This window comes from Xenopus laevis, chromosome 4L, assembly GCF_017654675.1.
Source record: "Xenopus laevis strain J_2021 chromosome 4L, Xenopus_laevis_v10.1, whole genome shotgun sequence".
Taxonomy (NCBI): domain Eukaryota; kingdom Metazoa; phylum Chordata; class Amphibia; order Anura; family Pipidae; genus Xenopus; species Xenopus laevis.
This window is the reverse complement of record NC_054377.1, coordinates 61,993,118-62,018,138: the sequence shown is the minus strand read 5'-3', so window position 1 is coordinate 62,018,138 and position 25,021 is coordinate 61,993,118. Positions and strand designations below refer to the sequence as shown.

At 37.0% G+C, this 25,021-nt stretch overlaps 1 protein-coding gene across 2 annotated transcripts in view; it reads left to right on the top strand.

The window, feature by feature from the left end:
• The window catches only part of chst8.L (carbohydrate (N-acetylgalactosamine 4-0) sulfotransferase 8 L homeolog), a 254,502-nt gene that overhangs the window by 188,099 nt on the left and 41,382 nt on the right, over positions 1-25,021 (top strand). The gene's annotated exons all lie outside the window — the stretch shown is intronic.

Here is a 25,021-nt window from a genome sequence, read left to right as displayed (position 1 = left end):
GAGCTTATTTGTTATAAACTGTCTTACCTGAGCCTTTTCTCCTTTTTCAACTTTGAATGGCTGCCCCCATAGCTACATAGCAGCTTGTTTATATAAACTATTGTAGTCTGAAGAAAACACACCAATGTTACCAGTGCAGGGCAACAGTACATTTTCATTTGCTTTAAAACAATTTTATTTTTTGGTGTTACTGTTCCTTTAACTGTGGCCCATTGTGCATCCAAAAATTAAGAGCCAGACTGGCATGGGACTTCTATTCCCATTATGTATCTCAACCAGGAACATGTACAGTAGCCCAAGATCCCAGTGTCCATGTGTATGGGCCTGCTTGCTAATCACCAAAATGGATACCTTGCTGGTGACACAGGAAGGGTCACAAGCCATCTTTGGCAGCACCAGAACTTATCTAGCAGAGCATCGTAATGCTGATGTTTGTGGCAAACCAGCTGAGCTGATAGATACACTTTAAGGATATAAATTTTAATTTCTTTAAAGGGGTTGTTCACCTTTGAGATAACTTTTAGTATGATGTAGACAGTGATATTCTGCAATTGATCTTGGTTTTCATTATTTATTATTGAAGGTTTTTGAGTTATTTAGCTTTTTATTCAGCAGGTCTTTATAAACAAACTGGTAACTAGGGTCCAAATTAACCTAGCAACCATGCATTGATTTGAATAAGAGACTGGATATGAATAGGAGAGGCCTGAATAGAAGGATCAGTAATAAAAAGTAACACTAACAATACATTTGTAGCTTTACAGAGCATTTGTTTTTTTAGAAGGGAGTCAGCGTCGCCCATTTAAAAGCTGCAAAGAGTCAGAAGAAAAAGGCAAATAACTATAAAACTATAAAAAAAAAATAATGAAAACCAATTGAAAAGTTGCTTAGAATTGACCATTCTATAACATAATAAAAGTTACCTTAAAGGTGAACCACCCCTTTGACTTGATGTACTGTTCATTGTACAGGTGTGGGACCTGTTATCCAGAATGCTCGTGAGCTGGGGTTTTCCGGATAAGGGATCTTTCTGTAATTTGGATCCCTATACCTTAGGGGAACTCCGGCTTCCAAACCAAATTTTGATAGCGAGGCCCACATAACACCGAAACCCCTAATAAATCCAAGTAGGAATAAATGCCATTGTCTATGCTGAAATCTGGTTAACAGTTCTTTTCTTTCTGCATCATTTGAAATCCTGGCAGGGAAGGAGGGACTAAACACTGATGTTACAAATTGTAACAACTTCTCCACGGCTTACAGACCATGCATGAACTACATAACCCACAATGCATTGCACTGTGATGTTCCATTCCTTATTGAAATCATGTGTGCAGGGAATTGTGGGGTTTGGAGGATGCAGACTAAGGACAGCTGGCTGTTGATACAAAGTAACAGTAGTCAGCCAGCTCAGCAAAGTAGTCAGACAGATCAGCAGGGGGCTAGGCTTAGGGAACTATTCCAAACTATTAATAATCATGAAAAGTTTGCATATTTTCTAATTGATGTTTATGTAAAGTTGCTTGAAATTATGTTTACTTTTCAAAAAGCTCAAGTTATGTTTTTGTGGAGTTCAAATTCACAAAGGTGAGTGTAGTCAAGTTTCAGACCTAATTTATCTGCAGGTTAGTGTTCATTAAAGAACCAACAAAATCCAAACAACCACCAGAGAAACAGGGAAAATAGAAACTTTTTTATAACCCTGTTATCTCCAAGCTAACCAGTTCAGATGTATCATGCCAAAAGGTATATAGAAGAAAAAGTATTTTAAAACATAACTTTTAATAAAAGTAAGTTAAAAACACACGCACCCACAAAAACAATGCCATATGAGACTCCATTGTAAGTATATGGAAGTCCGGGACCCTGTCCCTAAAACAACACACAATTAAAAGCCAAGCATAGGGTGAATCAGTGGACAATTATTGTCAGCGTTGTAAATTCACGCCTGACCACAGTAGTAATTAAAGTAATAGCCATATATTTGTAGCCATTCCCAACACCTCCCTTCCAATCATTCCCCAGCCCAAATTCTACCTAGCTACGTGGGGAACAAGTGGGAGCTATTCGCCCACTGTCCACCTATGCCACCCGCCCTACGCGTTTCGCCGTGTACCACGGCTTCTTCAGGGGCATAAGTGGCGAGTGCGCCACTTTTGTGGAGTTCCCCTTTAATTCTACAAAAAAAAATCACTTAAACCTTAAATTCATTATGATGGTTTTGTCTTCAATAAGGATTAATTATATTTTAGTTAGCATCGAGTGCAAGGTACTTTTTTTATTATTACAGAGAAAAAGGAAATCATTTTTAAATATCTGAATAATTTGCTTAAAATGGACTCTTCGTTTTTATGATTTTTAAATTATTTGCCTTCTTCTTCTGACTCTTTCCAGCTTTCAAATTGGGGTCACTGACCCCATCTAAAAATCAAATGCTCTGTAAAGCTACAAATTTATTGTTATTGCTACTTGTTATTTCTTTTAAGGCCCTCTCCTATTCATACTCCAGTCTGTTATTTAAATCAATGCATGGTTGCTATGGTAATTTGAACCCTAACAATCAGATTTCTGAAATTGCAAACTGGAGAGCTGCTGAATAAAAAGCTAAATAACTCAAAAAACACAAAAAATAAAAACCAATTGCAAATTGTCTCAGAATATCACTCTCCACATCCTAACACAAGTTAACTCAAAGGTGAACAACCCCTTTAAGGGATTGTGCAAAGTATGTCAAAATAATAAAGCAACAATGGAAGGCAGTTTTTTTTTAACATGTAATAGTTTTTCTTTTTATTTGTGGTTAAGGGAAACCACTAATTGAAATGTCCCTGGTTTTCATTACTCTTAGTAGAGGTCTGAATGTTGAATGTCTGCCTTGGGCTCATTGAAACTGCTTCAGGTCCACTTAGACACTGTCATCATTGTCATTTTGTATTTAATTATAGTGCCCAGCTGTAAGACTGGGATAAAAGAAATATTCCCAGTCCAGAATTCATTTCTCTTTTTTTCACATCCGCTATATGTCACTCTGTTCAAAGGATCAGACAGGAAATATCAGTAGTTGGTTCTTGTTCTCCCAGTGGAGCAAAACCAGCTAGAACACAGGACTTACTCATTAATGATGGCAACAGTGCCTGGATCAACATAGTATTGCAGCGAGTAAATCTTCCAGTGGGTCTAGGGAATCAGAATCAGAGTTTTGCCAATTTAAAAAAGGAACGAATAACAAAAATAATAAATCCGTTTGGAAAACCTGCAAGTGTACAGTGTGGAATGAAGCCGTCAGTCTTGCTTATTTCCCATATTTGCACAATATAAATACAGTTAGTGTGACGGAGTTCTCAGAGTTCCAGCACTGCGTAAATCTATGCGTTCAAGGTGTTAATTATACATTATGTACGAGCACAAACATATGTTTTGTTTAGTGCTCAGTGTTTGAACACAGACTTGATAAGCAAATACTTGAGTGCAGGAGTTGAATTTTATTTGGCATTAAGCATTTTTATGGTGGATTTGGCTAACTTAATAGCAATATATTTTTATTGTATTCTATGTCTCTGAGAGTAGCACTTTTAATCTCTTAGCAAGCAATTGCCATTATTGAAATTGATAAGGCATCTGAAACCATTATCATGGTTGCCACCTTTTACCTTGGCAAAAAATGGACAAGTGACTGGCCGCATATTTGCCAGATTTTTATTTGGGTTTCACAATGTTGAAACCTCAACAGACATTTGTAAACCAATTAGAGTGTCATATAGATGCCTAAAGTGTTTTTAAAAAAGGGCAAAAGTGCAGATTTAGGGATAAATACATAGAAATTCAGTAATTGTAACCCATTGAACAGTGGTGTACCTATGGGACTACAGACCCGGTGTAAAAACTGCACCTGGGGCCCCTCCAGGCCTACCCCCTACCTGGGACATGTTGCACACCATGGGACAAATTCACTAAAGCAAATATGTTTGCCCCACTTCGCCAGGCGCTAATTCACTAAAATGCGAAGGTGCGTCTCTGTAGCCAAATGCGGGCATAATTACGCTATCGTTATTTCGTCAGCCCGAGTAATTTCATAGCGAATTTTCACTAGCATTCATTTCTACCTAGCGCAACTTCATTAGTACTCTTACGCTTAGGACAATTAGAATAGGGCAGGTACATACAGGTTGCATAAACATCTTTATTAGAGATGTTGGCGCAAATGCTAGAAGTGCCCACCAAACGGTTCATTTCACTAGCTAGTAATGAACGATAGTTCGCTATGAAAGTTCGCTTTTCAAATGTCCAAGGAAGCAAAATAAAGACAAAATATATCCTCTAATGTCCTAGACATGAGACCTAAAACAAATGTGGCATGCCCCTCAGGTGCTTTGGAAAAAAATGTTAACTCAAAAATCTTTAATAGTTAAGACTTTTGCAGGCAATCCTACTTTAAAATATGAAAAAACGCCAGCAGTTTTTAGAACTTTTATGACTTTCCTGCATACAATATATGATGTTACTGATATGAGATTGAGGAGGATGTAGCTTCATCTTATCAGTTCGCCAGGTCTAAGGTGGCTAAGGAAACTCTGGTGAAGGAGGTGACATACTGTAAAGTGAATTTGCTGAGTGACAATCGATTGCCTGAGTAAAAATTTGCCTGGCAATAGGACGCAAAACTACGCTAGTGACGGTCCCTTTCTCTAGCAAATTGTCTTCTACGCCTGTAAATTGGCAATGTCCCTGCGGGATGATATTTCTGGGTTTCAAAGTTAATTTCTCTGCCCTGTTATAGTAGATAACTTCTCATGTGCCTTGTTTGCCGTGGATGTGATTATAGTGTCTTAGTAAGTACAATCAAGAAGCACTTTTGTTCACAATGAGCTGCATTAAGGTGATTCATCAAGCTGTGATTTTTTTTCTTATTTCAATTTATGTACTGCCATGAAAACGCCCACATCTCTTGTAGGAGTTGGCAAAGCTTAATAAGACACTATCTGGTTGAAGTGATTTATCAAATAATGTACAGAGTATTGTGTGATGCTATAAACTATTGGGATTAATAAAAAGCTATAAATTGGGGGTGTGTGGGCTTGTGGTTCCTTCAGGTTAAGACAAGCAAGCTGCAATTATTGTCATGACTGGTTAACTGCTAGAGGAATTGTTGCAAGCTACAGGCAATTGGTCCAAGTGCATATACAATTACTAAGAAAAGAACTCCTGTACTGTAATACCTGCTATATTTCATCAAGATATCTATGTATATAGAGATGTACAGATATATGTGTATATAATGTTAATGTGATGTCTCAAATGAATCTTCTTCATTGGCTAACCCACTGCATTTTACTAGAGTCCAGGATAGTCTCAAATTCTTCTTGACTATAAACCATAATAGGAGGTGGAGGAGTAGGTGTGCTACCCTGGAAGATGTTTTCAATAGCATGTTTTAATAATAATACATAAAAATTAGGATCCAATTTCAAGAATTGGGTCATTTCAGTTTAAAAGCGGCTGGAATAATTGGCCATAGTAAAAGGTCCTAAGAAGAGAAATGGAGGAAATGCATCTGAGATATGATTTTAAAGTTTCATTTGTTTTACTTGTATGGCTATTTGAAAATGGATACCTTGATATGAAGAGCAATGCAGTGGGACTTCCAACATTGAGCAGTAAACTGAACATCACAATTTCATCTTGAGGTCCATGAATACAAACCACTTCCCTAATAAAGACATCTGCAGTAACAAATTTAGGCAAATTAGAGAAATGGAGTCGATCAACATGAAATAATAGTTTTTTCCTGAGTGGTAACTCAGAACAAGTGTTTTCATGGTTACAATGATGAGTGTAGATGAGAATCACTTGATTAGCTTCAAGAGGATATCTCCATTCTTCAAGAGGTAGTTTAACAGTTCCCCGTCAGAAACTTAATTAGTGATACACTCGTTTGTAAATGTTTGTGAAACTGCAAGATTTCACCCCAATGCATTGAAATCAATAAGATAAATGACGTTGTGGTTAAGTTGTGTTTAGCTCTGCAATAGTGTATTCATTGTCCTACCTTATTCGAGGAACCTCCTTTGCACTATGCTGCAACTATTTTCCTACATTATATTAAAGTTGCTCAAAAATGCTTCTATGCCCTTCTTTATCCACTAACTACAACCCTCAAAGCAATCGTTGCCCAGGCATAACTTATGTAAAGAGAGGGAGGGCGGGGGTGGCTATCCAGTGTTATTGGTTAATAGATAATAGTAATGCCTTTTACATGGTTTTTACAAGAAAAATTTTGCCAATGCCAAAACTGTGAATTTTGCCTCATAACTATACTACGGACAAAAGGTTTGCTCATCACTAATGATAATTTTGCTCAAACTTTATCTTGCTTGAAAAAAGTGCACAAGATGTAGAACTTTATTGAGACCAATTCTTTAAGAAAACAGCCCCTTCCACCTGATGCATTGACGTCCTAAATAAATGGCAAAGATGGGTCATGTTGGTGTAAACTGGGATCGGAGCCTTCTTTTAAGCCAATGGCATGCAGGCATTTTGTCCGGTTGTGTTTCTGTGCCTTCCTCTTCCTGAACAAGTGTTCTGATAGGCAAAGGATCAGCCTTTCAACATACAAGTAGAGTGGAAAGAAACATCAGATACATGCGCCATAAAGGTTTGTGCTTGCAGGGACCGCACAAATGTTTGATTCAGGGGGCCTGAGAGGCCTGATCCTAGTCCCAAATGAACAAAGTTCTGTAAAATGATGATCATTTGCCCTTGGCAGTAATGTAGTGCTAACTGTAGCACTTTATTTAGAAAACGAAGCTCTTCAGGCAAACATTGTTTTAAATCTCTAAATAAACAAAGGGTTAAATGATCACATAATTGTACGGGTTTTTTTGTGTTTGTTTCTTTTTATATAAAGGACACATTGAGCAACATTTTGATATTTTGCTGTTCAGGAAATAACCATTAAACTTTCAAAAGAAAGGACACTGATTTGATGGGAAGAGGTAAAATGATCTGTTTGCTCCAGGGGAACATAAGCTGTAATATATCCGCTTTTGATGTTTTTTATGGCACATTACAAGACAGATGCATGACATAATCACAGCATTACAAACCCCAGGCCCTACGTGACTCAATCTCCATCTCGAAGCAAGTAAATAGGCATGCTTATAATTCTTACACAGAATACAGCTTGCTGGGCCATCAGTCAGCAATTGTGCCAGTGCTGTGTAATGAGGCTTTGCTCTGCTAGCTTACTAACCTTTTCTGTTGATAAAAATCAAAAAGGAGCGAGGAAATGTATTCTAAAGCATTACATTTATGCTGCTTGTGTCTTCAGTTAGCTCATAACCTAGTGCAGGTAGCCCTGTTGATAAAGTAAAGCTCACATAATCCATGGGATGGATAAAATACACAACTAATATGGAATATTGTCCAATAAAAAGGTCATGTGAATCATGCAGCGATACAGTCTAATATATTAGGTATGTCCAACTGGCTGCTTTTAAACTACTGTACAATGCTCATCATCAAACACCCTGGGAGGATGCTGGGAGTTGCATTTTAATATCTAATATGCGAGTTGGATATGCCTGATTTAGTCACATTTCTTATTACAGCAAAATGTTATACAGAAAAGACTGGATGCGTCTGGATGAACAGCTGCCATTTTCATGGGCTAACAGAAATGATGCTATTTGCTTTTTATCATGCTGCTTTTATTTGATATGCAATCACTCCTGCAGCATGCTTGTTTATTCCCTGTTTTTCTGTTGTTGTTTTTAATAACAGCAATATTCTGATGATTAGATAGGCATCAGACTCGAGCAATTCCTGTGTAAGTAAAAGGCAGCAGAGCTTAACCAATCGTTTCCCCTGATAGACAATCTCTCTCCTAGTGACACACAGTGCATATATGTTTCTGAGTTAATTAAAAGTATAACAATTATTGTTATAAATGTTTATCGACCATTAGCGGTTTCTTGTTTGTTCGTGCTTGTAATGCAAGACACCGAGGACAGATGTCTGTTTCCCAAGTGGCAGAGACAGCTGAATCCCCCATCAGTGTTAAGGAATCATTTTAGTTTGTTATTGTGTGTTTATATCAAAATAAAGTGAAACATGAATTAATCTCCTTGTGGACCATTGCTCTAAAATATGCTTCATACTGTTGTGACCACACGTGGATCCAAGGGATCATACCAATTGTTTGGGTCAAGTCTAAATACAAGTCTATACACAGTTCTGACAACTCAGCTTTGTTGCACCTGTCCCATTAGTTAATCTGCCAAGTTGTTTCACCTTCAAACACTTTTTTTCAGTTCAGTTTAGTTTATTTGTGACTGCTTTTGTAATATTGAAGTGTATACTTTTTTTTACCTTCTAACCCAGCTCTAGGGGAGGGGTCGCCGACTCTTTAACTGTTGTAAATGGATACATTTAGTTGATACATTTGTTATCTTTGTCCCTTCTGAGCAGAATCCCTGAGTTTCATTAACGGCAACTGTTAGAATCGATACAATAGTTGCTAATATTCCACAGATGCTGCTGAGAAAAGTGTCACTAATTGTATCAACTAAATGTAGCAAATTGTAACAGTTCAGATGCTCCTGGATCACTGAGTTGCCAGACTGAAACTGAAACCCCAAAGACAGAAACAGTAAACTTAAACTTCAAGTGTGGGGAAAACGATTAAAAATAAAAGATGGATAGCAATTGAAAAAAGTCATTGTTTATGGTGAGCAATCTGAAAACAATTCAACTGAAACAAGTGCTTGGAAGGTGAACAACCTCTGTAATGGGCAAGTCAACCCCAAAATAAAAAAAACATTATTCTAACAAACTTTGCAATAGTCATTCATTACAAGTTTTCTGTAGTTTTGAAGTTATTTGTATATAAATTGCTAAGCAGTGTTTGTCTTCCATTTCTGTTATCTGCCCTGATGTCTAAGGGTAGGACTCCACGAGCAATTTTGTCGCAATCCGACGCGCTGCGACAAAACGCATTCGAACTGACGCATGCGACAAAAATAAGGCAAGAGATAGAATTGTTGCATGGTGTCGCAGCGTTGATCTGACGCGATCCGAATGTCGGATGCAGACGCTTTGTGCTGCGTCTGGATCCGACAGTCGGATTGTGTTTTGTCGCAGCGTGTCGGATCGCGACAAAATCGCTCGTAGAGTCCTACCCTAAGACTGTTGATACAATTTCAGACAAGGCAGTTGATTAACAGACCTGCTTGGAAACCAAGACTGTTACAACATTGTTTAAAACAACTGTGCTTTAAGCCAATGCTGATTTCAATATGTACTGTTTTTGCAAATAAATTTAAAAGCACATAATATTCGTAATCAATGTATATTGTAAAATTGCTTAGAATTAGGTTTTCTTTTATGAGGCAAATTTTTATTTTGGGGTTGATTTACCCTTTAAGTGCCAGCAGAATTTCCCATTTCATTTGCACTCAGTGCTATACGTTTTTTTAAAAAAAATTTGTGCTCTCTCACTTTAGAGGCATATCCTAGGACAGATACCTAGTTTACCTAGGAAAACTATACATCATTTGGTTCAGAAGATCCTGAGTTTTCTAAATCTGCCTGATTTTTTTGTGCATTTCCACTTCTGGAGCAACATTTAGAGGGTTATTTACTAAAATCCGAATTTCTTATTTTTAAAATAATAAAAAAAAAAACCACAATCAAACTCCCATACCTGATTTTACCTTATTTATTATTAAAAAAAAAAAAGCTTAATTGAATCGGTTTAGGTAAAAATTTGATAAAATCGATCAAAAACCCAAATCGTACAAATTTTTTCCCAATTTGCTCGACTTTCTCGGATTTTTGCAGAAAAGCTTGAAACTTCAAAATAAGATAGGGACCTCTGCCATTGACTTGGCAGGTCTGAGATGGCGGGTTTTTGGATTCGGGCTTTTTGCTGTATCAGGCTTTAAATAAATCTTGAAAAATGTAAGTTTAAAAAAAATTAAAAATTTAGTTTTCACCTAAAAAGCCAGACCAGAGTTTAGTACATAACCCCCTTAGAGTTCGAAATACATAAAAATGAAAAATTGCTATTTTTCGTGATATAACGATTCATACCAGAAAAATATTTTATTTATGCACAAAAATTCAACTAATTTGGAAGGGCTCAAGTGTCTCGAACATGCCAATACCAGATATGTATAGTTTTATGGAGATTTCTAACTTCTATAGATCAAAAATTCCCAGCAGTAAATTACTGAATTTTGAAAGCACTAAACAGAATATGGCATACTTTACATTCCAAAGCCAAAAAAATCCTGAAACAGTAGGTTTACCTCCAAAAAACTAAAAAATTTTAAAAAATTTACATTCTGCCAAATCTAAAATGGGTAACCATGTTTTTCTACCAAACATTGAAGCTTTTCTGAACTTAGCGGTTTCTATCAAAATCACCTCAAAACTTTCAATTTGCAAGTGCGTATCTCCCACATAGCATTAGGTACCAACAAAAAACATCCTAAATATGAATGCCAGGGTTTAATTATATATTTATTGGGAATCAAGTACAAGTTGCTGTTTTATTATAGCAAAGAAAAATGATTTTTTTAAAAAAAATCTGGATTATTAGATTAAAATGCAGTCTGTGGGAGGCAGCCTTTCTGTAATGTAGAGCTTTCTGGATAATGGGTTGTCAGATCATGGATCCCATGCATGTAGTTGCATTTTGGTGTTGGCATAGCTGGAGTTGCATTTATCCACAGAAGCCCTGAATTGTTTTAAAATGGTGTTTATATCTATACTGTTTTATTTCTTCAGTCCTTTGCAATTTTCTGTACTGTTTTCCAAGCATCATAACATTGTGCTTCTGGGCAAGTAAGTCAACATGTGATACTATTTCTGTGTTCCCATGGTAAATAAGGGAGTAAACTTCAACATGCATAGAGCTACACAGCACCAAGGTTCAATGGAACCTAGATTGGAGAGAAGAAGGGGAAGCAGCTTGTTTGAAATCATTATTTTACTGCAGATATGGTATAATGAGCATTACAAGCTGCCAGGAGCTGTAACCTTTGATTGCTAGAATACAGCTGTCACATTACAAGTGACACATTGCCTCTAGATTGGCATAGCTTTCTGTAATCACTGATCCCACATCTGTGCTATACTTAACCAATTAAAAGTTCCTAATGCAAATGTAGGGCAAGGTTAATGAAATTACTACATGCAGTACATATATCCTATAATTTCATGTCCTCCTCCAGTAATAACACCCATTAAATATCATTAATACACTACATCACTGATGCATAACGAGGCTGCCTAACTTATCGCCTTCTCGCTCTCGCTCTTAATTACATGGCGACGGAAAGCTGGAATTAATAGGATATTTAAAGGTGCAATGCTACAAAAATTCTAAATAAACTAGTAATCTTATTACAGACATCTGATATATGCTAATTGCTCAAGCTGACTGTGTGCCTGGGAGGGAACGGATGCGCTGTTTTCACTGTCTATAAGCTTAATGCTAAATCCAATCTTGACAATTATTTAAGCGTAAAATACCAGTATTGGATAAACTGCAGCAAGAGGATAAGGAACGCTTTGCTTTTGTGCTCAAGGTTTCAGTGCAATTCAAGTTATGTTGGGTTATAGTTAGAAAACTGTATATGAGTATCAAATAGGAACAGCACAAGAGGGTGGAAAATATAAAGCTTCAAAAAATATATGGGCAAAAAAGTGATGGCCACCTTTTTTCTTTGGAACTCTTGTTCCACCAGTCCCTGTAGCCAAAATAAGTACTTGCACCTGTATAGTGTCCACACAATGCAATCACCTTTTTTTCAACATTTATTAGCAGAGCATGAATAATATTAGCTGCCAATCAGGTTCATGTGAATGAGCAAGAAAGAAACTGGGCATGTGCAGTACTGCTGCTTCCAATCCTCTGCCTGCTATGCACTGCTTGTCTCTGCAAAGAATTACTGAGAAGTACCTATTGTCCAAATACTATACTATAACTATTTTGCAATAGAATTTGTACAGTGTTAAACATCCCCTTTATATTACATTCAATATTGGAGAGGACTATTCTCAGACACAAAACCTTGACCAAATTCACAAATAATTTGAGAATAATGAGAGAATTTCTCTTTATAAGCTAACTTGAAACTCTTAAAGGAGAACTAATGCTTAACAAAGAAGTGGGCTAGAAACATTGCCCATATTATTTTGGACTTCTATACAAGCTCATGGCAATCACAGCCCTTTAGCAGCAAAGATCTGTGTCTCAAAATATTTCCCCAGTAGCTCCCCATCATGTTTTCTGCTGATTCACTGCTCATGCTCTGTGCTGCTGCCACTGATTTTAGGGGCCAACTCACAATATATTGTATGTATAGAATATAAATGTTACTATAGCTGCTCTGAAACCTCAGAAAGGCCTGGAATGTTACTATTTTAAAGGTTTTGAAACGTTAGTCTGGTGCAGTAAGTTCAGTATGTATAATATGGCATTTCTACCCATATTTGGTTTTATCTCTCATTTAAAGCTTTGAGGGTGACCATCACAGATCTACCTTCTGCATGTGACTTTTACTTTTTCTCTCAACCTATATACTACGTTCTCAGTACATACTATACCTGTCCTGCAGGAAAAATGATGCAACAATCTGCTGTGTATCAATCATGCCTCACCATGCTGAAAAGAGAGAAGACTACTCTTGCATGGAAGATGACAGTCTTGCTGTGTGATGGCAAGTTCTGCTAAATAGGCTTAAGAGGATAATGTTGCATCTAAGAGTAAACCCAACTAGCGATCTTTCAGACAACTTACAGCGCCTCCTAATAAACATTTTTCAGAAAAGAGACTGTGGTGAAAGTAAATAAACCAATAAATAAACACTTCCTCTGTATCTCTTGATTTTTTTGAAAGCAGAAATCTGTAAAACCAAATGACAATGTGGATAGATACATGTATGGTTTAGCTAAACACAAGCCTATGAGGCTTTTCATTCATCCATCATGATACATAGTGTATAGTAATGTATAGTAAGCCTAAAGCAACTGGACTTTCCGAGTGTTATTTTGCCAAGTGGCTTCTTCAGTTCAAGGTAATTTCAAGGTATTAAAAATCATTAAAGGAGAAGGAAACCTATTGAAGCGTTTTATTGCCAATAGATTAGCCTGAATAGTGCAAGCTATAACACTACATTTATTTTGTAGAATGTTTTACCATACCTGAGTAAACAGCTCTAGAAGCTCTCTCTGTTTAAGATAGCAGCTGCCATATTAGCTTGGTGTGACATCACTTCCTGTCTGCGTCTCTCCCTGCTCACTCATAGCTCTAGGCTCAGATTACAGCACTGAGGGGAGGGGGACAGGGAGAGAGGAACAAACTGAGCATGCTGAAGCCCAAGCCCTGGAGGTTTAAGCTAAAAACAGGAAGTCTGATACAGAAGTCCATGTGTACACAATAGAAGGAAAGAAATGCTGTGTTTCTTTTGACAGAGGACCCAGAGCAGCATTACTTTGAGGGTTTACTGGTGTATCTATATAGTCCTTTCTGATAAATATTACTTTTAGACTTTCCATCTCCTTTAAGGTTAATGCAGTCACCAAAGGCCAGTCACAGTAGTTCCAGTGAAAGTATTTAGGCAGCTGAAACTCATTGGAGTAGTATATGTACTACCCTTAAGGCGCTGAAATGCTGGGCATTGTCCTGCTGCCTTGTAGAACTGAAGAAGTGATGAAAAATCATTATTCTATACCTGTCTCCCTAAAATTATTTTAGATATGTTTTAATATAGGGCTACTGCAAAAAATAATTCCCTATATCTTTGAACACCATATGCACATTCTTAAATATCTTTATATCTTTATGTACTGTATATGTGATTAGCTACACATAGAATTCCAAGAAGGATGACATATAGTTGTATCTACTAATTTTACTCTGTAAAGAAAAAACAATTAATATCAAGAATGTGTGGTGCAAGTCCATTACTACTAAAGTGCCCTGGTTTATGATGTAAAAACCAGTAACTGAGGGGCGTTTAAGGTAAGGGCCTAAACAAAGAGCCTTCACACAAGTGCAAAAATTGCTTTGACAGCTGCATAAATGTATTTCATGCCAAGATTCTATTCTGTTTCTTTTGCTGCAGGATCTTCCACATAGAAAACTAAATGACTAAACCTCTTGGATGTCACTTCAGGGGTTCATAGTGTGCATTAGGTACAGCCATGTCCATCACAAATTCTTGCTGGTGAGTGCAAAACAGATGCCCAGAAATGGCCTTTGCAAAGGATTTGCATTTGGATTTGAACAAAGGTTCCTTCCTCCGTGGGCTTTACTATTTGCAAACCTAGAGGACTATGGGGCTTTGAGACTTGCATATATGATAAGTAGAAGTGTAAGGAATTATTTCAGCCTTATATATTGCTCAGGCTGCTAACATCTGTCTTTCAGAGAAAATATAGCAAACATGTTGTCTGACAGTCAGCGTCTGCTCAGCTCTCAGAGAGACAAACCACAGGAAAAATATCACTGCCTCCCAAAGAAGAGAATTTAATACAGCAATAAAAGGAATAAAACAGCTGTCTTGCCACCCTGACATTTCTAACCATCATAAAAAAGAAAAATGTACCAGCCTTTTATTTATTATTATTTTTGCCAGCAACACTATCAACAGGGATTAAAAATCAAACATTTGGCACAGTCCTGAAACGCAGTATATATTGTTTATAATCTGTTCTTGCAGAAAACATTCTTGATATGATATTTGCATTAGAGTCTTGTGGTGGGTCGGCTACTCATGGGTTACACGCAAAAGATCATTTTGGTGCAAACCAGCAGATTTCTCTAAACATTGCAATGATTTTTAGGATTCATTTTTGTGACTTTACACACCCTTTTGTTCTAGTTTTCCTTTTTCACTGAAAATTATGACCCTCCTGAATGTCATACTAAAAAACATTATATATTTAAGGCTCTTTTGAACATTTTGCCAGTATTAAAACTAGTGGAAGATGGAAGCCTTGAAATAGATGCCTTCCCCATGACCTTTAATTTGTAAAATACTTTTTTTCTCTCTTTGCTTGTGAAAGCCTGCTCTGTGACAATACAAATGGGTTTAATCTTCATGCCGCTGCATGTTTTAGAATGAAGAATGCATGACAAATGGTTGTACAGTAAAAGGCTTAGATTATTGCCTGGCAATGCTGCTGCTTTTTGGGAAAGCAATGGGAAATTCATATAAAGAACATGTAGCCATTAGTATCTTCTGGAGACTAATGGTTCTGTTCTTTTCTTTGGTGGCTTCCAATTACCCTTTTAATGGTAATATTGTTCCAGTATCGTTGCTGGTTGTGACATGTCTGTATTTTTTTTTTTTTACAAAAGTAAATTAGATACAAAGACTCAGCAATATCTGTGAAAAATGGAAAGTCATTGAGCGTAGGAAGCCTTACTGGAGGTTTGTCCGTGGTTTGCCTTACTTGACAGCTTCATTTTTGACGTTAGTATAAGCACTTTATAAAAACCTTTGCAGTTATCCAAGGGATGCTACTTAACATTTTTGCCAGGTGAGCTGTCAACCCAATGTCATGTTTATGGAGATTTTCTGTAATCACTTTAAGAAGCCAGATGACAACTGAACGGTATGCCTGTCAAGATGTTCCATACTAACCAAATCACAAATAAATAAGGCAGTTTGATAAAACCAGATTAAATATTTTATTCTGTTTTGGTTTCATTTACTTTAAGTGGTGAAGATGCAGATAGATTAATTTAATATAACATTGGGCTGTCCCATTGGGCCACCCCATCTTGCCTGATTTTCCTTTTTTCTTCTAGTAAATGAAATAGTACATATCCAAGAGCAGGAAATAATTTTCAGCTAGGTGAACAATTTTTATATAAAAAAATCTACTAGAAATAGTCAATTGGAAGTCATTTGGGTGCCTGCACAGTCCTGAAAATGATGGGACTGCCCACTTCAGGCATGTGGTTTAGGCAGATAGGGGACAGAACTGAATATACTAGAGGTAGACCATGGATGGGTTAATTAAAAAATACATTTGTACTGCGCCTCTAGCCTTTATCCTTGCTTTTCTATCACAAATCAAAGAGGCACAGAAGTTAGAGAATTAGACAGGGCACAAAAAAGTGTTTCCCGCTATTGCAACTTTTTCGTTTTTGCATTTCTCTTTTGCAAGAGTCCAGGTTATGCTAAACTTTGCATTATTTACATATTTTGGTATTCCTGACACTTGTGTTTTTGCTACCTTGGGGCAGGGAAACACTTTTATTTTCAACATTTTCTATTAGGTTTTCCAAAGCACAAAAGATTTTCAATCCAACAAGGGAAACACTTTTAAGTGAAACAATTATATCAAAAGGCAATGCAGTGTTTTTATTTCCACTTGTGGAAAGGGTCTGCATCGAAGTTTTGGATTTGATATGAATCTCTCTGTCTAATGTTCATTACATATCAGAAACAAGCAGGTTTTTTATAATAAAACCTACTGTATGTTTTTTAATATATACTGTATATTTTTTAAAAATAATTAGTATTTCTGCCCCAAATGAGGATAGAATATCCCCCTTGATTTTGAGTAGTAGAACTGGTACCAGTCAAGGGCTTTTATATTTTGTATACAAGCGCTTTCCTTGTATACAAATCATTTTTGTGTTTATTGTTGCTTCTTTGCCTACCTACTGCCATGGTAGCCAAAATAATGACTTCCAATCCCCCCATTTCTCTCTTGCAGCTGAACTCTGCCTCTGGCTTTGTGATACCTGGGTGGCTTCTTTGACAACAGGAGGTTGAGCTACGGCAGAGTCTTTAAAAAATAAACCTTTCCATATGTCGCTGCATCATTGTTACATTTTGCTGAGAAATGTAAATCCTGATTGTACCTATGCAAATGAGAATGTAATGAGTTTTTGTTCTCCTTTATTATAAGACTTTGGCTCCCTCAGTGCTGAAATGTACTCTAGAATAGTTGTACTATAATCATCCATCTGACTGCAGTAACATATAAAAAAAAAGTAAAAACAGATTTTGTTGAAAATTGAGCTATACAAGCCATAGCTAACCTTTTTTAACTTTATCGGTTAAACTTTACATTCATAAAAGAAAGAACATGTCTCAGTTTTAAGTATGTTTTGGGTGGGTATTGCAAGTAAGCGCACAAAAAAGTACCAGCATCTTTCAGATAATTAGTGATGGGCGAATTTTTTCGCCAGGCGCGAATTCGCAGCGAAAATTTTCGCGATTCGCCGCCAGCGAATAATTTCGCGAAATGCCCGTGAAAATCCGCGCCAAAATTTCGCCGGTGTCAAAAAAATTTTTCCGAAAAAACGGGCGCCGGCGTCACAAACGGGCGCTGGCATCAAAAAACGAGATGCCGGCGCCGTTTCGCGAATTTTTCGCCATTTCACGAATTTCGCACTAATTTTACGCCAAAGCGAAACGCCACAAATTCACCCATCACTACAGATAACTATTGTAAAGGCAATTTTAATATCAATGGGCCAGTATACCCTGCTTTTCATGGATTCAGTGAACAGGCCATGCAACCATACTTTTTGCCTCTTGTTTTAATTATAAAAGATTTTTTTTTTATTTCTTGAGCCATTCAGGGAAAATAAAGCTACTCAATGTTTGGTCCTTGCAAGGTAGATAATTATATTACCAGTGCACAGATAACCCCCCTGCATAATGGACTCCTAATAAAACAGTCACAATAAAGGATGAAATAGAGGGGGTTGTATACCAGTAATCTTATTATCTACCTGCCAAGGACCATGTATGGGTTGCTGCAATAACCTTGTTTGCGCTGTATAACACAAGAAATAACAAAAACCTTCTATTTTAATGATTAAAAAAATATGTTCAGCACAAACCCTATTTAATGAACGCATGATAAAAAAAAGGGGGAGGGAGGTATAACCATTGGAATCATCCCAGTGAGAGGGATTGCTGATAAAACACAGCTCCCAGGAGGAATTTCTCAGTGCAGCCTACAATGGAATTTTCATTAGCCCTGGATAGGAACTGTGTCATAAGTGTAAAGAATATAATATTATTATATATCATATAACAGTATAACATTTATGTCTTAACCTTCTATTTAATGTTTGAAATATGATGGGAATTGTTGCCATTACATATTTGCAAACTTGTTTCGCAAAAGCTTTTTTTTTAAGTAGTCAAAAAAATTCTTCCCACCCTCAGATCTGTCTTCCGTCCACTATAATCTGCCAACAGCAACGCCAGGACTTAGCCTTTTCCATTCTCAATCCACTTTCTTTCATCCTTCATGATGATACTGATCCACCAGACATCATCCATCTGTTGTCTTCCCGCCTGCAATCCCAACTTTTGCAATTGTTCATTCTCTTTTAGCCCTTCTAAATCTAGTCTCTATAATCCCTTAGCCCTGCTGGATTCAAACTAACTCAATCTCTTTTAGTACTCTGCTCTCATCCATCAGTTCTCCCTAAATCCACCAGCTTCCTACCAAGTATTCTTTATCATACCAACTCCTTTACTCCTACCCCTAAGCAATGGAAGACTGGGGGAAGGCAAAGAATGATTACTATAATGTATAAGGGGCAACTAGAGTAGTCTTGCAACGGCCTGCCCTAAGCAGGTAGGATTACTAATTGTGCATAAGATGTTCCAAAATGTGCACTGTAGGCGTTCGATTTTTTGTAGACGCAAAATGCTTTTCCTTGACAGCCTGTTGAAATCTTAAGGAAAAAAGAAATCTCTTTCCGTACTTACTCAGTAATGAAAATTAGAATATTCATCCTTTTTTTGTGAATACTTTTCTTTGTATAGATTGTTTAGCAGACTGCAATTACTTCAGGTCGGTCTTATTTTAGTAATAACATGCTCTTCTTTTCAGAGCAAGTGATGATAATATTTTGTTTTGATTTTTTAATACAAAATAATTGGTCTTTGTTTTAATGGAGCAAAAAGAAAGTTCAGTATCGCCTAATTATTTTTCCTTCGGGTAACTCGTATTTTATATTTAATAAGAAAGTAAAGAACTTAATATATAAATGTGCAGTGTATGTTTGCCTTTTAGTCCATAGTGTATAATAATTTTGTGAGAACTAATAGGAAAAGATTTATTGAATGTCATTAAGAGTGTGTGCATGATTACATGATGGCTAAGCAAAACACAGGTGCTGGGTCAGTTTGCAGGAAGTTTCCAGCTGACTTCTTCCCTTGACAGCAGATTTAGTAGGATCCTCCGCCTAACTGTGGGCACAAAAACAGGTATAGCTATGAGTAAATGTGTTTGCATAGAGTGAGTGTGTGTGTTGTTTGTGTGTGGCCTCCCAGTGAGACTCATTACATGTAAAACAACATTCTTTTTCTCTTGGCAAGCACTAAATTTATGTCTGAGGTCAACTCTGCTTCTAAATCTGTCAAAAACCATGGCATCATCTCAAGAAAGCTTTTCTTACCTTGGGAAAAAACAGCGTTTCCTTGGCAAAGGTTAACAGAAGTACAATTAAGTTAATGTCATGCATAGCATGAATCAATGAATAAAATCAGATCAGTCATACCAATTTAATCTGCTACAAGTAAAGCAAAATTTTCTAACGAAGGATCTGAACTAAAAAGTTAGCACCAATATTATCTCCACCACAATATACATTACAGAAATGGGTAATGACATCACCATCACATTATTCATTGTGGCTAGTGGATGCTGCACCCCAAACACATTTTAGTGAGAAGCAGTGGGCACTGGAATTATACACACTTTATATTATAAAATGAGAAAATCAATGGGTACTGCCTATGTGTGGTCTAAGATTTATCATAGACCAATGTTCTTTGAGGCCTAGGCAGCACCCTAAAAGCCCAAGATAAAGCACAGTGTTTACAACAGTCCCTTTGGCATTTCCTAGAATATCCAGATTGGCCTTGGCAATGTTAATTATGGAAGCAGTTGATAGTGACACCCTAAGCAGATTTTATACAGAGAAGCAGTGAATACTGGCAACACAAGCATGATATACAGTAAAAGGTAGTGGATACTGGCACCCCATGCACATTCAGTGATTAACAGCACTGCACTGGTACCCAAGCACCCAATCACAGTTCAGTGCTGTTAGAATAAAATTAAGTTACAGGTTACCAACGTGGGCACTGCAAGGCATGAATTAATGAATTCAATGGTGCAACAATTATCCTTTTTACTTTTTTTAGGCATATTTGGGAAGGCTTAGCCTCCCCAAGCTTTAATGAAAATCCGCCCATGAGTAGATGCCATAATTATTCCCCGCAACGCTGCCCCCTGCAAAGCATCCCCCAGCCCCAGGAGCTTGTGTGCAGCAAATTTGCAGACACCACTAAGAGTTCTTCCACATTGCTTCAGTGACGCTGGGTTGGGGGCGGAGCGATCCTTCCATAGGCTGACATCCTGTTTTCATTCATAATCAGCCTATCGAAGGATTGCGCCGCCCCCAGCCCAGCGTCACTGAAATGGCTCAGAAGATCATTTAGCAGTGTCGTAGGGTTGGGTGAACTCAGTTTGCGGGGGCTGGGGGCAGCTTTACGGGGGGCTTTGAGGGGAACGATTACGGGTGCAGCATTTACTTGATACTAACACGTTCCTATGATTTTTATAGGAATGTGTCAGTATCGCTTTTACAATATTAATCATTGAGTGGCTAATTAGGGTCTCTATTGCCAGGGGCTAATGGACTGAAAGGAATTGTTCAGTGTAAAAATAAAAACTGGGTGAATAGACAGGCTGTACAAAATAAAAAATGTTTTTAATATAGTTAGTTAGGCACAAATGTAATGTATAAAGGCTGGAGTGACTGGATGTGTAATATATTAGCCAGAACTCTACTTCCTGCTTTTCAGCTCTCTTGGTTTACACTGACTGGTTACCCTGGTTACCAGGCAGTAACCAATCAGTGACTTGAGGGAGGGCCACATGGGTCATATCTGTTGCTTTTGAATCTGAGCTGAATGCTGAGGATCAATTACAAACTCACTGAACAGAAATGTACCATGTGGCCCCCCTTCAAGTCGCTGACTAACTCAGAGTTATAGAGCTGAAAAGCAGGAAGTAGTGTTCTGGTTATTATATTAGATATAAAGTCTCTCCAGCCTTTACAAATTACATTTTTGGCTAACTAACTATATTAGAAACATTTTTTATTTTGCACAGCTTATCTATTTACCCAGTTTTTATTTTCACACTGAACTATTCCTTGAAGGCACATAGGCACTTAGTCTTGCATTGGGAATCCTGAAGCTACCATCTGTTTCAAAGGTGCAGCAGCTCTTGGTTTGGAACAGGAGAAAAGCAGTGCAGAGCACAACTATATGGAAGTGCAAGGATTTAATTTCTTTACAAGTACCCAAAATGAATGGGGTTTTTACGCAACTGACTTTTTTTTATCATTATTATTTTGATATAGACAGTGTATTTCCAAGAAAATCTGCAATCAGTCTTAATTTTATTCTTTTTTATAGATTATTTAATTTTTTGTTCTGAAGCTCTCCAATTTGGTAAATTTTTAAAACAAGAGATGGCCTTTGTGAAAGAGCCTTTGTGTAAAAAAAAAAACACTTAGGGGCTAAACTTCCTCTTTAATGAACTTAACTTATTAGCTGTCACAGAATAGACAGTGTTTTTTTGACTTCCATAAAACTTTTTTCCATTAGGTGCAAGAGATGATGGAGGGTATGGTAATTAGGGATCAATAGGAAGGTTAAAGCTTGCCATGATCTAATAGTTTGACACGGTTTCCCTGAAATATGTATGGTTTTTGTTTTTTCTTGCAATAAACAGGGCAAAATTGTAAATAAAGCATAAAGTCACATTCTGCCTCCTATTTGTTTGAGCGAATTCAAGACAAATCAGCAGTCCACTGACAAACCCTCCCCAGCTACAGACTGTTGGGATTTGAGATAAAGAGCAGCTCATTATACAGGGGGCTTCTCAGTGGGCTTCTGATTTATTTTATATTCTGCTCATGCAAACAATGTGACTTACCTTTCAGTTTCAGATTTTGCCTGTTTAGTGCAAGAAATGTTTAAAAAAATACATATTTAATAATGTTTACAATAGACAAAAAAAAGTATGTTAAGCACAATCTGTATTTATTGTTTAAGGCATATAAATAAAAATATTTCAACATGCTGAATTGTCAAGATACCTCAAAGGGGCAGAGTAGCCTCTTTTCAATATAATGTTTGTTTTTTTCTCAATATTTCATTTCAGTATCTTATTTCTTTGTGCTCATACAAAGTAACCTTCACATTTGTGGACAATAGTCGCCCACAGGTGCCATTAGGCCTGTGATTATGTTTAACACATACATTGGAAGGTCTGTTCTCCCCCATAAAAGAGTGTCTCTAAACAATAACAGATGGTCCTGAAATCCCATTTCAGTCATCAGACATTTTTTCTAAACTCTGCTTGTCAAAATTAGGTTCTTCCCAAACTACTTTTCACATAGTTAGTGATTGCACAGTGCTTATATGACAGATCTCTACTGTCCTTGCCTCTCTCTGTGTATTATATCTTAGTGCCTGGAACCCCTGCACTAAATCAATAGTTCAGCAGAATATACAGCTAACCTGGGTGTTACCATTTACTCTAAAGGAACCTTGGCACAGAATTCCCTTCCAAAGTGGCAATAACAGGACTTTTGTGCGATAAAGAAATTATATTTATTCTTAATGTAGGGATAAACTGAATCCACTATTTAGGATTTGACCGAATCCCCGAATCCTTGGTGAAAGATTCAGCCGAATACCAAACTGCAAATGCAAATTAGGGTCAGGAAAGGAAAAAGTGGAAAAAAATCTTCTTTTGTGACGAAAAGTCACATGATTTCCCTACCTGCCCCAAATTTACATATGCAAATTAGGATTCGGGTTCAGTTTGGCCAGGCAGAATGATACGGCCGAATCTTGCTGAAAAAGGCCGAATCCCAAACATAATCCTGTAATCGGTGCATCCCTATTCTTAAATCAGGTACAAAACAAATCCAGGCCCAAAAAATAAAATTAAAATATTTGTTTTCTATACAAAGAAAGACATTATTGTTACGCGAATGAGCTTTTGCTGAACCCTTCATATTCAGTTAATCCTATGGATTTCTATCTGTGCCAAACTTTCAAAAGTATTCTCTGTTCAAGTTCAATACTTTGACAAATTAGCTTAACGTCCTTTAAAACCCAGAACAGGAGCATATCCCCTTGAAGCTTGAAGATGGGAAAGACGATCGAAGACCTTGAAGTATTTCATCCTAAAGGACAGAAAAAAAAACATTTCATAGAAATTTCTGAAGGATGCAGCTGCCTAAAAACCTCTTTCATACAATGCTGTAGGCAGGGAATTGAATTAAAACTGCAGGAGGAAATTCTGCGTGGAACTGTCTGCCAATGCAACAACATCAGTCAAGGAGTTAACTTTGCCTTGCCTTTGAAAAGAAATCCACCAACCTACAGTAATGAATGAGTATATAATAAAGTTTTATACAGAGCATTGCTTTGGAAGTCAAACATTAAATAATGGAGAACATTTTTCATAAAAAAAGCAGAATTCATAAATTAAAAAAAATGACATCATGAATACATGTTTTGCCATGTCTGCTGTTGAACTACTTTTCCATACATTGCTTTACTCTCAAAGGCTAAAGAAAGATATGAGTAGTAGTGCAAAATAAATGGCAACATACTAAACTGTGATACTGTATTTATTATCCTTTTATTTATATAACTCCTACATATTCTGCTGCACTTTGCAGAGAATTGTTATGTTTTTATGTGCATAGAGTGCTGGCAGTTTTTTTACAGAGGTTCAGTGTCGGACTGGCCTGGCGGGACTCTGGGGAAAAAACCCGGTGGGCCCCCGCCGGGTCAGACCATCTCTCCCAATATTTAAAATACGAAATTTCCGCATGCCAGCGTTCATACATGCACACCAAGCGGCGCATTCGCACAGTCACGCTGAGACTCCGGGAGGCCGGAGGGGGCCTTGGACCAGCAGTCCAGGTGGGCCCTGGGCCCCCCAGTCCGACCCTGCAGAGGTTATACAGTACATCATTAACATCAGTCTCTACTTCTGTGGAGCTTACAATCTAATGTCCCTATCACATTCATACGTTATAGGCAATCTAGGAAAATAGGAAATCAGTAGCCAATTAACTTAATTTTGAGTAGGAATAAACTGTAGTACCCATAGGAAACCCCACAATAACAGGGGAAACCGTTCAGCAAAGTTCCATATATATATATATATTTATATATATATATATATATATATATATACATATATATATATATATATATATATATATATTAATAAGCACATTTGTGGTTTACAAAAGCACATATACAGCACTGGGCATCGAAGATGCTTTCTAGCACATTGTTAAATGAAAGTAGACGGCTGGCTAACTGGCTCACAATCAGCTTGCCCTCATTATCCTGTTCACTTCTTGACACCAGAACATCTTGACAGGATAACAATAACATTTTTTTTTAAAAGATTTGCTTGAAGATTGTCATTAGGCTCCAAGATTACGAATAGCTCTCTTGGATGCTGAAAGGCAACCTTGTAGAAAGCTTTTCTACACACTTCAGTGTCAAGCTTGGCATGCTTTTCTAATATTATAGACTTTTTATTATTGTTCAAAATCATGATTCATGTACAGATGCCCAGCACTGGATCCAGATGCCCAGTGCCCTATCCCTTTAGCTGTTATGTCTATCTTTAATTTGAGGGGTTACCCTGAAATTTAGATACCTGTATTTGGAGAAGTGAGTGTGGAGCCAGGGTATTCGCCATTTTCTTTTGCTACAATTTGTTATTAGCAACTATCTTCTAAATCCAGTATCTACATGAAATAAGGTGGTTTATAATCCACTCCTAGTAACTTACTTTACTTATGAATATTTATATATATATAAATATATATATATATATATATATATATATATATATATATATATATATATACACATATGTGTGTATGTATATACAGGTATTGGACCTG